Here is a 16678-nt window from a genome sequence, read left to right on the forward strand (position 1 = left end):
GAAGAGAAGCAATATCAATCATAATAAAACAACAGAACAAGAAGCACATTGCAGCCTGTGTGTGTGTGTGTGTGTGTGTGTGTGTGTGTGTGTGTGTGTGTGTGTGTGTGTGTTGAAGTGTGTGTTAGTGGATACACACCACCCGTCAACAGTTTGGGGACACTTTGCAAAGTACTATTTGATTTTCTCTGCTATTTTTCAACGAAGAAGTGAGAAAACGCCTGCAATGCTTCAGCTAACATCAAACAGCTTTTTCATGTAATTAGTTCTTTCAGTCTTGGAGTCCGTCAGTGAAAATTTCTTGAATATTAATTGAAAAATCATCCAGTAATATCTCTCTTACCGCCTGAGGAGTCGAATGTTTGGGTTTATGATCATGAGACTGGAGCGAACCGGCTGTAAAGGTTAATCATTTTAAAAACAGCTCACACACACACACACACACACACACACACACACACACACACACACACACACACACACACACACAGAGTTGTGTACAGTTGGTGGTTCTCATGGTTTATGGCCTGGATGTGTGTGAATGTCTCTATAAAGCTGCAGGTAAATATGAGCTGATGAATAATAGTTTGAATGCGGTGGGAAAAACAACAGCCTGCTCTCATCACTGAGCTCACTGCTGCCTCTGAGGACAGTGAGGAGGTCAAAGGTCACAGACAAGTACTAGGGGGGATGAAAAGAAAAAGAATATAAAAAACGAATCCTAAAAACAAATTAATGATTATAATAATAAAATGTGGACGCACACAACCTCTACTGTTTTAACCTCTTCATTCATTCATTCATTTATTCATTTAGTTCCTCTTCATCTCTCCATCTCTCTCTCTCTCTCTCTCCATCTCTCTCTCTCTCTCTCTCTCTCCTCTCTCTCTCTCTCTCTCTCCCATCTCTCTCTCCATCTCTCTCTCCCTCTCTCTCTCTCTCTCTCTCTCTCTCTCTCTCTCTCTCTCTCTCTCTCTCTCTCTCTCTCTCACTCTTTCTCTCTCTCAATACATCAGGAGAAGGCATTTGATCGTGTGTTAGTGGAACTGCAGGTAAAGATGGTTAATGTTTTTTCTGGGATCGTTTCCATTGGGTTCCTCAGAGTGTTTTGTTCCTGCCCAGAGAAGAGGGGGGGCAAGGCCTGATTCACTTAGCAAGCAGGACAGTGTTGCTACGGTTACAGTTTATACAGAGATACTGGACAGGACCAAAAGATTTAGCTACTTTTATTCTTCGAAGAGCTAATAATCTTGGTCTTGATGACCTTAAGACTAAATGCACTACCTCTTTTTTATCAGGGAATTTTTAAATCATGGACACTTTTCAAATGTATAAAGACTGCTCCTTCTAACCCTTTGTACTGGTTGCTAGAGGAGCCTCTTGGACAGAAGTGACCCCGGGGCTAGCTGCAGTGCTGTGTGGAAACAGAGCTACATGATGCTCAGGCTGTCTGCTCTTCATCGGGCCGGAGGTCACACCGCTGTGTGAAGAGGATGCTGGATCTCTGGAGACAGAGGCTGACTGTTGAAGAACTGAGGATGCTTAGAGCTTACAGCAGTGGAGCTACAACACCAAACCAACAGGATGCGTTTCCAGACTGAGCTGAACCCTGTACTGGGCGAGATGTCCGGTCCATTGCTTACCATCAAGGACTCTGAAAGTCTAACACTGTACAGAGGGAACAGAAAGTTATGGTACAGAAACTGTGTAAAGATAATTAATAAGAAATGGTTGAGTAACAGAGTGGACACTGTGTGGAGGAGGAGACCGGAGAGTTTTATACAAACCTCCTTTAAAAAGCAAACAGCAGATCTTCAGTGGAGGATCTCATGGTGCTATAGCACTGAACACTTTTATTTCCTTTCTTAATCCAGTGGTGGGAAACAAATGTCCTTTCTGTGGGTTAACTGTTTTTCATGTTTTTTTTTTTTTTAGAGTGTAACAGACTTTCAGGTTTATTTAAGCTACTCACTGATGTTTTTTAGAGATTTTGCTGAAAATTTTTCTGTTACTAATTTCATTTTTGGAGCAGGATATAGTAAAAATAATAAAACAAAATGGCAGCTACTTAATTTTCTGGTGGGAGAAGCTAAACTCTCAGTCTATATTAGCAGGAAAAACAAAGTGGAAGATGAACCAGGCCAGGATGCAATATCAGTGTGGAGCTGTAATGTGAAGGCTGGAGTCTGGCTAGACTTTATAAAGACAGATTTTATAAAGCTTTAGACAATTAGGAGACTTTTACTCAAGAATGGTGCCATGGGAATGTAATTTGCAATGTAACTGATGGTGAATTGTGTTTTAAAGACATATTTCATATCTGAAATTCTAGTTTTATAATTGTTCCCTATGAATCTTCTTGTTGTTTATTGCTTTTTGGGCATTGAAGCTGTAATGACAACAGGAGTTTAATATAACGTAAAGTAATTTGAAAAATAAAAAAAATCTCTCTCTCTCGAATTTGCATTGCTGTTGTTGGATTAACACCCCCCCCCCCCCCCCCCCCCTCTCTCTCTCTCTCTCTGTCAATCTCTCTCTCTCCCTCTCTCTCTCTCTCTCTCTCTCTTTCTCTCCCTCTCTCTCTGTCTCTCTCTGTCTCTCTCTCTCTCCCTCTCTATCTCTCTCTCTGTCTCTCTCTCTCTCTCTCTCTCTGTCAATCTCTCTCTTTCTCTCCCTCTCTCTCTGTCTCTCTCTCTCTCTCTCCCTCTCTATCTGTCTCTCTCTCTCTCTGTCTCTCTCTCTCTCTCCCTCTCTCTCTCTCTCTCTCTCTCTCTCTCTCTCTCTCCCTCTCTCTCTCTCTCTCCCTCTCTCTCTCTCTCTCTCTCTCTCTCCTCTCTCTCCCTCTCTCTCTCTCTCTCCCTCTCTCTCTCTCTTCTCTCTCTCTCTGGTGTCAGACTTCGCGCCGCATCCCTGAGCCGGCTGGCCACACTTCACAGGTGCAGTCTGGGTAAACAATGCGGGAACCAGGAAGAGCCGCTTCCTCATTAGCATGTTTTAGGAGAATTAGCATTTTTAGCATTCAGCAGATAGTCAGAGGCCGGGGTCGTGACCTTTGACCCCGACACACAGCCTCCTCATTTCAATACAGAGGCTCATGTAGTGTGTGTGTGTGTGTGTGTGTGTGTGTGTGTGTGTGTCATTAAGATGTCATTGATCTTCAGTTGTGAAAGGTGACCGTCCAATTATGAGACCCAGACTATTACAAGACAAATAGTGATAACACACACACACACACACACACACACACATACGCACACACACACACACACACACACACACACACACACACACACACACACACAGATTACAGCAGGCTGACTGTTAACTAGTCAAACAGTTTAGTAACTGATGGGACTGGAGCCTCGCTGACTGACACACAGCACAGCAGGGAGGGGCGGCTTTGATGTGTGTGTGTGTGTGTGTGTGTGTGTGTGTGTGTGTGGGTGTGTGTGTGTGTGTGTGTGTGTGTGTGGGTGTGTGTGTACGTGTGTGTATGTGTGTGTGTGTGTGTGTGGAGAGAGAGAGAGAGCTAATCATAGAAAACATACATAAATCAACTAACATATGACATAGTACATAGGGATGGGCAGCTTTGATGGTGCGGATATGTGTGTGTGTGTGTGTGTGTGTGTGTGTGTGTGTGTGTGTGTGTGTGTGTGTGTGTGTGTGTGTGTGCCAGTAAGGAGTTACAGTAGTCAAGGTGTAGGGTCTGATCTTCCTGCTGTTGTACAGGGCAAATCCACATGACCGAGCAATAAATAACTAAATAACTAAATAAATAAATAAATAAATAAATAAATAAATAAATAAATAAATAAATGAATGAATGAATGAATAAATAAATAAATAAATAAATGAATGAATGAATAAATAAATAAATAAATAAATAAAAGAAGCATGATGGTCCTGACAGGTGAGGTGGATTTTGTTAAATTAAAAATCAAACGTTCAGCTCTCCTGCAGTGAGCGAGTCTCCGCCCACAGTCTCTTGTGATTGGTCGGCTTGTCTGTTAGGATCCATTAGCTCCAGCAGCATAAGCATCGGCTCTTCTTCCTGGGGTCACACACACCTGGGGTCACACACACCTGGGGTCACACACACCTGGGGTCACACACACCTGGGGTCACACACACCTGGGGTCACACACACCTGGGGTCACACACACTTATACACCACACACCTGGGGTCACACACACTTATACACCACACACCTGGGGTCACACACACTTATACACACTATAACCACACAAACACAACAGCTCAGCTCATTGAATTAACAATCAGGTGGAAGAGAAATAATATTGTCATCCTTTCAACGGACATTAAGCCAAACACAAAAATTATAAATCAATCACAATGTGTCTGAATGACCTTCTTAAATTATAGATTTATCCATCCTGCGCTTTCACACATGTAATTCCAAGAAAATATGGGATTAAAATACATTTCTCATTCTCTGCCAAGGGGATTTCTACTTTCACCAGGTATACATTTTATTTCCTGCACCATTTTTTCTAGTTTACTCACACAATTCAGTTATGGCTCCTGAAGTATCTGGAGATTCTGTTTTAACACCCGAGAATCTGATCGCTTTTGTTCGTACTAGCGTTGCAAATAATACTGATAATAATAATAATAATAATAATAAACATGATTTATATAGCACTTTTTAAAACAACTGTTACAAAGTGATTTCCAAAACAAAGCACAGACAGGTGCTTTGAGAAGTGATTTAAAAGATTCTGCTGAAGTTTCTCTCGGTGTGGAGGAGGGAAACGATCCGATCCGTTCACACACTCCGACACTAAAACTTCCGGAAGGTTTGGGGGTGAAGCTGCAGGTGAGAGAGAGAGTTCAACTCCACGCTGAACTCGGTTTAACTCCAGCTGTTCCGTTAGTCGACTGATTCTGATTCCAGCTGTTGGGAATCAATCAAAGAGTCGATTCCAGACAATTTCTTTCTTGATTCTCGATTCCAAAAACTAAAACAGGGCTGCAAGCAGACCCTGCTAAATAAACAGTTTAATATTAATTGGCGATGTTGTTTTGTTGTTTGACATCTTTCCACACGACTGGACGACTTCTCACACGTTTATTAAGGAAGTAATCAGACAATTTTCCAGCAGGGAAAAGAAAATGTGAGACGGTGTGAAGAGACGATTCAGGTGGAACTGAAGCTCAGAGTCACAAATAACAAACAAACTTTTGAACTTCATCTGTGATCAGAATATAAAATCATCTTCTGTCAGATATAAATCTGTAACCGGAGATGCAGGTTTGTCACGACACATAAAACCATAACTGAGGCGATGAACTCAGAAGACGACTTCCTGTTACTTTTTCATTGGTTAACTATTGACCGTCTTTAACAGCCTATAGGGCAGAGAGGAATCAGCACAGAACTGAGACGCATAGAAGAGACACAACCTGGCAACCCGCTCTGCACACAGCTGGGGGGAAGTCACTTTAGTTTGTTTCTTGCCTTAAAAAGTAACAAGTTACATTACAAAGTTACTCATTATTAAAAGTAACTAGAGTATTTTTTCTTTACCCGCGTCCTGAAGCTGCAGCAGCAGCAGTGTGTCTCTGGCTCTGAAACAGGAAGTCCAGCTCATGCAGATCAGGCAGAGTTCCCTGCTACAGAAACGGTGCACTGTGTCTGAATTCCCAACGGTTCATTTGATTTACTATAGTCCATTATAAAGTACCCACAATGCACTGCAAATTGTAGCGAACAGACCTTGTACTCTACAGTTTCTCCTGTATACCACAATGCAATGCGATCGTGTCTTACAGAAGAAGAGTCATGCTAGTGGCTAGCTTGTGAGCTAGCTAACGTTAGCTTACAAGCTAACTGTTTGCCGAACCAAAACAGCTTCCCTACCAGCACAGAGTGGTTGCAGGAACGTCGCTGCAACGTAAGTTTTGCGACGTTAAGCGTTGCTGGTTGGTCACATGGACGTTACAACCTGCAACGCCGCCGCCATTATACAGAAACCCTGCCTCAGCACAGCCATAGGGAAACAACGGGGGCGTTCATGACTGAAACATGGCTGTAAACGGCAGCCATGTTTGAGCACAGGGCCTGTTGTTTACCTTCATAGTCCAGTTCTCAAAAAAACAAAACAAAAGCTTGTAACGCTTGTCAAGGTTCGCCCTCTCTAACTGAAAACTCCTCCACCAAAAAGACAGAATGTCTCTTATCGCAGGGAGGATGAAATACTCCAGGTGTGTCTTCCATGGACATTTCATTCATCTATCTATCATTCTCATTCATAAACGCCGCCGCCATTATACAAAAAGCACTGCTTCAGCCCGTGTTAGCAAATGTTTATAACATTACCTGATCCATGTCAAAAGTATATACATATATATATATACAAATATATACTGTAAACTTGCTCATATCTTGTTGCAGTTTACCTGGTTATGTTCTGAAATGTCTTTTTATCCCACAATGTTTTCATAATCTATTACATGACTATTTCTTCCTTTTTTTTTCTTTTTTTATCTCATGAAGCCTACCTTTTACTAGATATTAAACCAGATATTATTGTGATGCTCACATATTTCAGATGACTTGTGAGTCCTTAATGAACTTGGACTCATTTTGGTGTCAGTCCTCCTGTCACATGCGGGGTCGGTGTGTCGTCCTTTAACATCCGTCTTTTTCTACGAGCCTCGTTTTTTTATTCCAGAGAGTGAACAGGTTTACAGATCCTTCAGGTACTGTGGAGTAAGAATGATGCACTATGGGACGGTAAAGTAGACCCACATGTGCTGAGCTCCAGTCATCATGGGCAGAAAATCAGCTCATGTTGAGTCCACAACAGTTTAATTAAGTTTAATGGTGGGAGAGGCATTAAGCTTCAGGTTTCACCATGAATGAGATTTATAGAACAGAACAATACGTAAACAACATTAAGCAGGGTTTAATAATTGTAGTATGATGCACATATTTGTACATAATTCTTATTTCTCTTATTTCTTTATTATTATTGTCATATATTGTAGTGTAATGCACATATTTTACATATTCCTTATTGCTATTTTTCTTATAATTTCTCTATGCTTATATATATTTCTCTTCTGGAATGTGAGCAACTGCAACGTAACCCAATTTCCCCTCGGGGATCAATAAAGTATTTCCGATTCTGATTCTGATAAATCCGACTAAAACACTGTTGCACATGCTTCCAATTTTTAGTCTTGACTTTTATACATCTGGTCTCTGTGTTGTCGTCCAATCAGGATCCAGTACTGTGACCGTTCTGCCTGTGAGGACTGAAAAAAATGTTATTAAAATTCAAGTCAATAAATATCCTTTAAACTACAGGAGAACATTATTCTTGTCCTGTGCCAGAGTAGATTTGACAAAATGATGAAAAGTGAAGTTTATTTTACTGTTGCGCTCTCTGTAAGTCACTTTGTGGAGGAAAAGCACCTTGACATCTGACTCGTGTAACGTGGACAGCGCTGAGTGTCTGTTCTAGGCGTTGTGGTTCTACGTCTCGGGGAAGCGGCCTATCTGTGTTTCTGCTCCGGTTGCCAAACATGAACTTGGACGGGAATCAGGATTCTGCAACGGCATTTCGAAACCCAAGACACTATCACCAGGCCGAAGGTTAATGAGGGGGAAAGGTGAGGCAGTCAGGAGAGACGTGAGGCACACACACACACACACACGCACACACACACACACACACACACACACACACACACACACACACACACACACACACACACATTGAACCTCCTCTTGATCCTTCAGTGCATTTATACTTTTTAGGCATTTATCTGAAGCTTTCCTGAGAGCTTTGACACTGCAGCCCTGCAATAAACTGATTCAATTATATCATATATTGTATTTAAGGTAATGAAAAACAATTATTACTGTAATACTGAATCAGTGTAAAGATTTTCCCAAGTTTGTCAAATTCAGACAGAGATGAATCAGTTTCATTTTTCTGTATATTAAGAGTTTCATTTTGAAATTAGGCTATTAGTAGCAGAAAAATATCTTTAATAATCATTAGTAACTTCAATAGGAACCTGCTGTGTTTGTCAGTTTGTCCAAATGTTTCTATCTTCTTATGGATTAAACTCTAATGATAATGTAATGATGTTTTATTTAGTCTCTTTATAGGAAGTCTTTGTAAACCTCTCTAGATTTCTCATGATGTCATCTTGCCATTTGTTATCCTCTGTTTATTTTCTTCTTAAATCATATGTACAGTTTTTTTTTTAATTGACATTATTCCCACAGCGGCCATTTTGAATTGACATCACATCAGGGAGGGAAACTCTCCCTGGAGGATCGGTGCACATGTAAAACTAACATCAGGGTCTCCAATTCCAGACAGGATATGACCAAAAAAATCACAATCATATACCAATATATTTCATCCTGTACTGTTTCTCATAAATGAACAATCCTCCATCTGTCTTTTTTAAAGTTTAATATCACTTGTAATTGATTTTCTTCCAGTCCCTGCAGATGGATGATAGAGCATCTATTTTTGAGATTCAAAATTCGTATCCAATTCCGGACACTTACTTTCGTCCGTGTCGGTGTATTCATATACTCCATATTAACCCTTTATTAACCTTCCTGTACCTTCACAGTGTTACAGATACCTGTAAGAAGTGCAGGCTCTGTACTCAAAGCTCTTATTTTTCCATTTATCAGCCGATACTGATTCTCTACATGAAGTAACTGTCGCCCAAAGTGGGATTTAAGGCTTCCTGCTTCTTGTTCGTGACTAAGTTCGTAACTTAGTGTTTTATATGCATAAATGTGTGTAGATATTTATGAAATTTGATACCTAGCTTCTGAAATGTGTATGAATTTATGTCACTTAGCTTTCGGTTGGGAACTCCGTATAAAAATGGCAATAAACACTGGAAATTACGTGAGTGACCGAGTGTCCGGAACTGGATACAATTCCGTTAACACATGTAAAACTAACACATGTAAAACTAACACATGTAAAACTAACACATGTAAAACTAACACATGTAAAACTAACACATGTAAAACTAACATCACCTGAACACAGTGAGGACTTCAGTCAGACTTCACATTCATCACATTAGCAGGAATCTCAGTAGCAACTACAGAGACGACTTGAACTCAGCAGGGAATGCAGCTAGCTCACTAGCTAGTTAGCCTAGCTAGCTAGCTACCCAGGCTGCACTCTGGCAGCAGCAACAGTGAACACCATGTGACCCGTGTTCCTCTGTGGAGTGAGACGCTGTGTGATGTGATGTTGGCACAGAGCTGACGGACTTCTTCTGCTCTGAGTGTGAGGGAAGTTCAGAAAGGTTCAGCACCTAATGAGGAACTTTACATTGATCGGCTGTTTACAGAGGACAGCTCAGTGACATCTGTGTCAGACGGAGTCTCGTGGGGGAAAGCACAAACACACAGAAGCTCTGCTGCATAGTTTTCATATTCACAGCTGTTTGTGCCTCGTCTAAATATGTAAAAATGCATCGACAGTCAAACAGATCCTGGGCTTTATGAGAGCTGGAGACGCCATGTTGAACAACACTGTCTGCTGAGTCTCTATTATAACAATAAATTACATTAGATTAGATTAGATTAGATTTTATTTCGAACATGTTAAAAAAGTAAAAAATATAAATAAGAAAAACGAAACTAAAATAACCAATAAAATTAACAGCAAACATATACAGCAAACTCTCAATAAACAACATAAATAAATATTTCATGTCCGAAAAGGAGCAGGAAGAAGTGAATACTTATCAAGTCCTATCCCCTATTTTTATATTTTATCTATAAACTTAATGTTAGACATAAATATTCCAACTTTCCGCCCCAGTGTTCTCGATACACAACTCGATCAAATCAATCAAATCAATCAAAAAGAAAACATTCAAAACAAAACAGGAACAAAACAATCAGAATAAAACAAACAAAACAAAACAAATCAAAAACAACCTACACATCCTGTCTTACTGCCAGCTCCCCATATCTTCTCAATATGATAATCCTCAGAAGGCTGACTTTAGGATTATAGTGATGCCACAGCCTATTTATTATTTATTCTGTACTAAATCTGTATCATACACATGTTTACACTGTGTTACACTACATTATCGTATCAACGTGTTATTTTCTGGATGTTTGGTTGTGATTTTAAACTCAACTTAATCGTACATTAAGGTAAATACAATAATATTACACACCATGGTAAATATTATAGTCAATAAAATAATATTAAATACTATGAGAAATATAATGGTCAATAAAATAATATACCGTGGTAAATATTATGGTCAGTACAATAACATTAAATACCATGTCAAATATTATAGTCAATAAAATAATATTAACTTCACTTGATTGAAATTGTTCAATAAAGTCTGATAAGAAAAGACTGTAGGTGTGTGGATAAGCCTCTCGCGCGTGTGTGAGTGTGAGTGTGTGAGTGTGTGTGTGTGAGTGTGTGTGTGTGTGAGTGTGTGTGTGTGTGTGTGAGTGTGTGTGTGTGTGTGTGTGTGATATAGGCTAATGGGGCTGTATATGATGAGTTGTTATGGGAGACAGTAACATGTGGACCATAATCAGCGTCTGGCTGATAATCGCTCCGTTCATGAAGCTGCTGAAAGATTTCCAGCTTCATCTCTCTGACAGTTTTTTACATCAATATTTTAGATTGATCAATCATAGAATTAAATGATAACGTATTCTGTCATTGTTTAAAAGGTCTCTAATTTAATTCTTTAAAATATTACAATTGTAAACATTTTTAAAATTTTAAATGCATGATATATAATATATATAATGGTATTGTATTTTTTTTAATCTTATATTTTCCATTTTATTTTATTGTCATTTTATTTTAAATCCCTTTCATTTTTCTTTTGATTTCACTGTCATTTTTTTTTTCTTTTTTTCGATTATTATTATTATTAATTTGGTGTTTTTCTACATTCAGCTTAGCCTAATTACAATTCGTTTTTTTTTATGTACTGCAATTTATAACTGTTTGTGATATTGATCCTGATCAAAACTAATGCTGAGCTGTACAGTGGGACAGATTTCTAATAGATCTGATTCCCACTTGATCCTGCAGGAGCTGAGCTGTCCTGCTATCTGTCACAGTGTTGTGATGTGCGGTGGAATACCAGTAGTCTCCTCCATGTCTTTAGTATTATTATCTGTTCTTTACAGCGCGCCGCTCCTTTACAACTCCACTGTTTATTCACAATCAATGCGGCCAATACGGGGGTATTAGGGGCAGTAAGTATATTGTAAATGAAAGTTTATGGTAAAACGGCCCATAAACAGGCGGCTGTATAAGTCTGAACGAGCCGCGGAGGGTTTATGGACGCCAGCGAGAGTTATTTGCTCAGTTTGTTGTCTTTTCCTTTTATTTGCTCTAATTATTGGCTCTGTTGACAGAGATGATGTAAACATCTTTGATTGGCTATAAACAGATTCCGACCCGGCGGGCGAGGCGGCCCGTCACGGGACGCTAGGAGCCGAACTTTAACGACACGGGACGTCCGGCCTGCACGTCCACATGCTGCCTGAGACTCACTCAGGTGCAGCGCTGCTTTTGTCCTCGCCACTCGATGATCTGTTTCTCAAAGGAAGGTCATCAAAAGTCTCAGGGAAGAAGTGCTGGCAGCCATTTTGTTTTGGAGAGCTGAAGCGTGTCCTGAAATGGCCGCCGCCCCGTCAGAGCGCCAGGCGGCGGGTTTGGAGTCTCTGCTCACACACACACTGTGTTTCTGTACACACACACACACACACACACACACACACACACACACACACAGTCTGACTCTGTGCCAGCTGATCGTCCAATCAGCTGACTGGAGGAAGTTGTTCCAGATGAACACTCTCGCTGCTCAGAGGCCGCGGCCATAAAATGTTCTTTCACTTCATCCTTGATCCCGCTGTACAAGAGAGAATATGGTGAATCTAACCTGAGCATTCATACCTTAGATAATGATATGAATTCATTACTGATAGCCCCAACTGGAGATTTCTTGCTTATCAATATCCAGAATATTCCTCCAATCGAGGAAAATAACGCTGATGATGATGTGGTTGATTTGTGTTGGTCGTGTTTTTAAAGATGCAGCCACTTTAATAAAGACTTTCTAATTAGTTTTGTCCCAGCAGACGGGGCGTCTTGTTTCTGCCCCTGAATGAATATGTTTTTACACTTTTGGATATTAATATTTTACCAGCAGGAAATCTCCAGTTGGGCTTATTGTTAATTACCAGCTGTCAGTGAGCACCTGTCCTGCCGCCACATACTGCAGAGCCAAGCTTCTCTCCTTTGTTCTTCAATGATATCTGTTAGTTTCATCTCAAATTTCCTGATTTTTCACAGAAAAAATAGAGCAAGTGAATGCAACACACTAATTTTGGCATCAAGATCAGTTTTTCACAACTTTGGCCCAGATTTGGCTTTAAGCACAAACTTTGCGTGAGAACAAACCTGATAAAAACAGAATCTGGACGTGTCCAAACTCCCGTATCGATGCCTCTGCTATCTCAGCTTCTCATCACGCCTCCTCAACAAACATATCTGTGTCTCTGTGCTGAAACCATTTTACAGCCTCCAGCCCCAATAAACTTTATGGTGGTTAAGAGGCAGAGGCAGAGCGGCTCAGCGCTCATTACCGTCTGTTTACCTAAAAATGAGAGGCGAGGACAGCTGTTGCTACTGACGACCGGGAGCCACTCGCTCTGTCCCTGTCCCTGTCCAGTGTCCAGTGTTCAGTGTCCAGTGTTCAGTGTCCAGTGTCCAGTGTCCAGTGTCCAGTGTCCAGTGTTCAGTGTCCAGTGTCAAGTGTCCAGTGTCCAGTGTCCAGTGTCCAGTGTTCAGTGTCCCGTGTCCAGTGTACCGTGTCCAGTGTACTGTGTCCCGTGTTTAGTGTCCAGTGTCCAGTGTCCAGTGTTCAGTGTTCAGTGTTCAGTGTACAATGCCCAGTGTTCAGTGTCCAGCAGTGTCCAGTGGTCTAGTGTCCAGTGTTCAGTGTCCAGTGTTCAATGCCCAGTGCCCAGTGTTCAGTGTCCAGCAGTGTCCAGTGGTCTAGTGTTCAGTGTCCAGTGTTCAGTGTCCAGTGTTCAGTGTCCAGTGTTCAATGCCCAGTGCCCAGTGTTCAGTGTCCAGCAGTGTCCAGTGGTCTAGTGTTCAGTGTCCAGTGTTCAGTGTCCAGCAGTGTCCAGTGGTCTAGTGTTTAGTGTCCAGTGTTCAGTGTCCAGTGTTCAGTGTCCAGTGGTCTAGTGTTCAGTGTCCAGTGTTCAGTGTCCCGTGTTTAGTGTCCAGTGTTCAGTGTCCAGTGTTCAGTGTCCAGTGTGCCGTGTCCCGTGTTCAGTGTCCAGTGGTCTAGTGTTCAGTGTCCAGTGTTCAGTGTCAAGTGGTCTAGTGTTCAGTGTCCAGTGTTCAGTGTCCCGAGTTTAGTGTCCAGTGTTCAGTGTCCAGTGTTCAGTGTCCAGTGTGCCGTGTCCCGTGTTCAGTGTCCAGTGGTCTAGTGTACCATGTCCCGTGTTTAGTGTCCAGTGTTCAGTGTCCAGTGTTCAGTGTCCAGTGGTCTAGTGTTCAGTGTCCAGTGTTCAGTGTCCCGTGTTTAGTGTCCAGTGTTCAGAGTCCAGTGTTCAGTGTCCAGTGTGCCGTGTCCAGTGTTCAGTGTCCAGTGTGCCGTGTCCAGTGTTCAGTGTCCAGTGTTCAGTGTCCAGTGTTCAGTGTCCAGTGGTCTAGTGTTCAGTGTCCAGTGTTCAGTGTCCCGTGTTTAGTGTCCAGTGTTCAGTGTCCAGTGTTCAGTGTCCAGCGTGCCGTGTCCAGTGTTCAGTGTCCAGTGTTCAGTGTCCAGTGTGCCGTGTCCAGTGTTCAGTGTCCAGTGTTCAGTGTCCAGTGTCCAGTGGTCTAGTGTTCAGTGTCCAGTGTTCAGTGTCCCGTGTTTAGTGTCCAGTGTTCAGTGTCCAGTGTTCAGTGTCCAGTGTGCCGTGTCCAGTGTTCAGTGTCCAGTGTTCAGTGTCCAGTGTGCCGTGTCCAGTGTTCAGTGTCCCGTGTTTAGTGTCCAGTGTTCAGTGTCCAGTGTTCAGTGTCCAGTGTGCCGTGTCCCGTGTTCAGTGTCCAGTGGTCTAGTGTTCAGTGTCCAGTGTTCAGTGTCAAGTGGTCTAGTGTTCAGTGTCCAGTGTTCAGTGTCCCGTGTTTAGTGTCCAGTGTTCAGTGTCCAGTGTTCAGTGTCCAGTGTGCCGTGTCCCGTGTTCAGTGTCCAGTGGTCTAGTGTTCAGTGTCCAGTGTTCAGTGTCCAGTGTTCAGTGTCCCGTGTTTAGTGTCCAGTGTTCAGTGTCCAGTGTTCAGTGTCCCGTGTTTAGTGTCCAGTGTTCAGTGTCCAGTGTTCAGTGTCCAGTGTGCCGTGTCCAGTGTTCAGTGTCCAGTGGTCTAGTGTACCATGTCCCGTGTTTAGTGTCCAGTGTTCAGTGTCCAGTGTTCAGTGTCCAGTGGTCTAGTGTTCAGTGTCCAGTGTTCAGTGTCCCGTGTTTAGTGTCCAGTGTGCCGTGTCCAGTGTTCAGTGTCCAGTGTGCCGTGTCCAGTGTTCAGTGTCCAGTGTTCAGTGTCCAGTGTGCCGTGTCCAGTGTTCAGTGTCCAGTGTTCAGTGTCCAGTGTTCAGTGTCCAGTGGTCTAGTGTTCAGTGTCCAGTGTTCAGTGTCCCGTGTTTAGTGTCCAGTGTTCAGTGTCCAGTGTTCAGTGTCCAGTGTTCAGTGTCCAGCGTGCCGTGTCCAGTGTTCAGTGTCCAGTGTTCAGTGTCCAGTGTGCCGTGTCCAGTGTTCAGTGTCCAGTGTTCAGTGTCCAGTGTTCAGTGTCCAGTGGTCTAGTGTTCAGTGTCCAGTGTTCAGTGTCCCGTGTTTAGTGTCCAGTGTTCAGTGTCCAGTGTTCAGTGTCCAGTGTGCCGTGTCCAGTGTTCAGTGTCCAGTGTTCAGTGTCCAGTGTGCCGTGTCCAGTGTTCAGTGTCCCGTGTTTAGTGTCCAGTGTTCAGTGTCCAGTGTTCAGTGTCCAGTGTGCCGTGTCCAGTGTTCAGTGTCCAGTGTGCCGTGTCCAGTGTTCAGTGTCCAGTGTTCAGTGTCCAGTGTTCAGTGTCCCGTGTTTAGTGTCCAGTGTTCAGTGTCCAGTGTTCAGTGTCCAGTGTGCCGTGTCCAGTGTTCAGTGTCCAGTGTGCCGTGTCCAGTGTTCAGTGTCCAGTGTGCCGTGTCCAGTGTACCATGTCCAGTGTTCAGTGTCCACTGTTCAGTGTTCAGTGTGACGGATGTGAAGACACAGGCCTCTTTGTTTTTTTATGCGACACATGTGACCTTTATCCCAGCTGTATCTGCCTGGTGTGATAATACAGAACACAGGGAAATCTTCTTAGATAAAAACCTTCACCGCTCACCTTCACTTTCATTTTTTACCTTTATAACCTGCAGAGGAAACCTGCGGCTCATATCGACCTGCCGCCGCTCAGTTCACTGTTTCTCAGGATAAAATGTGTCATGATATTATGTGATCTTTCTTTCAGATGAGAAGATCTTTTGTTTCTTTAAATTCAGATGAAAAACGGGGATTTCATTGGTCCTCACAGGGTTTAAAAAACTGAAAAGACTCAATGTCACTTCTCTTAACCATCAGGAGGCCTTGTGGAACAAATGTCTGACAAAATAAAAAATACTGCCATGCAATGACATGACATTGTACATAAAACACATAACCACACCACACTCAATTACATATAAATATCCGAATAGCACATAAATAGCAGATAAATAGCACAGGGACCCTCAGTTACCCCCATATTGCGCTAAGCCGCTGTGTTGCACTCTCCACCCAAAATTCAAATTTTACACCTCACCATTAGAATTATAATTATTGCACAGGAGTATCTGATTGGACTTCCCTGACTGGCCTCCTGTGTTGGTTAAGCCACATAACTAATAATAATAATAAAATAATTCCTCAGTCTGTTGTGTTTGAACTGTGGAACTCTGAGCCGCCTTTTAGAGGGCAGAAGTTGGTACTCTCCATACTGAATATTGTTGTTGTTGTTGTTGTGTGTTTGTCTGTGTGTTTATTTTCTTCACAGCCGTTCCACATCGAGCAGCGGTGGGTCAGATCCTCCTGTGGTGTGAACGGGTTCCAAACTCTGACAGCTCCGGACCTGTTGGAGCTCCACCAGATTTTTCCAACGTGTTTGATTTCATCGGCCCGGTCGGCCCCGGTCTGGCCTGGTCCGGCCCGGTCCGGCCCGGTCCGGCCCGGTCCGGCCCGGTCCGGCCCGGTCGGCCCCGGTCCTGCCCGGTCCGGCCCGGTCGGCCCCGGTCCGGCCCGGTCTGGCCGGCTCATGTTGCGTGAAGCGGTCCGACACTCACCAGGATCGGCCCGGGCTCCTTGTCATTTCATACCGTTTCATATGAGGTTTATTCCTTCAAATAAAACTGCAACTAGTCAGGAGTGGAGCAAGTGGAGTTGGGAATCTCTGCTGATGGAGCTGATGTGAGTGGGAGTTGTTGTTGTTGAAAGCGGCTTCTCATTCTCTGGTTCTTCCTTTCTTGAGCTCAACTCCCATTGGCTGCTGCCAGGTTCGCTCTCAGATTTCAGTCTTGGTCTTTGAGTCTTTACTGCTTTCTCCAGACTGGACCGACCAAATCAA

This window comes from Centroberyx affinis, unplaced genomic scaffold (genome assembly GCF_046629955.1).
Source record: "Centroberyx affinis isolate AG114_WGS23_722 - 3 ecotype Tasmania unplaced genomic scaffold, CSIRO-AGI_Caff_v1 ptg003499l_1, whole genome shotgun sequence".
NCBI lineage: Eukaryota > Metazoa > Chordata > Actinopteri > Beryciformes > Berycidae > Centroberyx > Centroberyx affinis.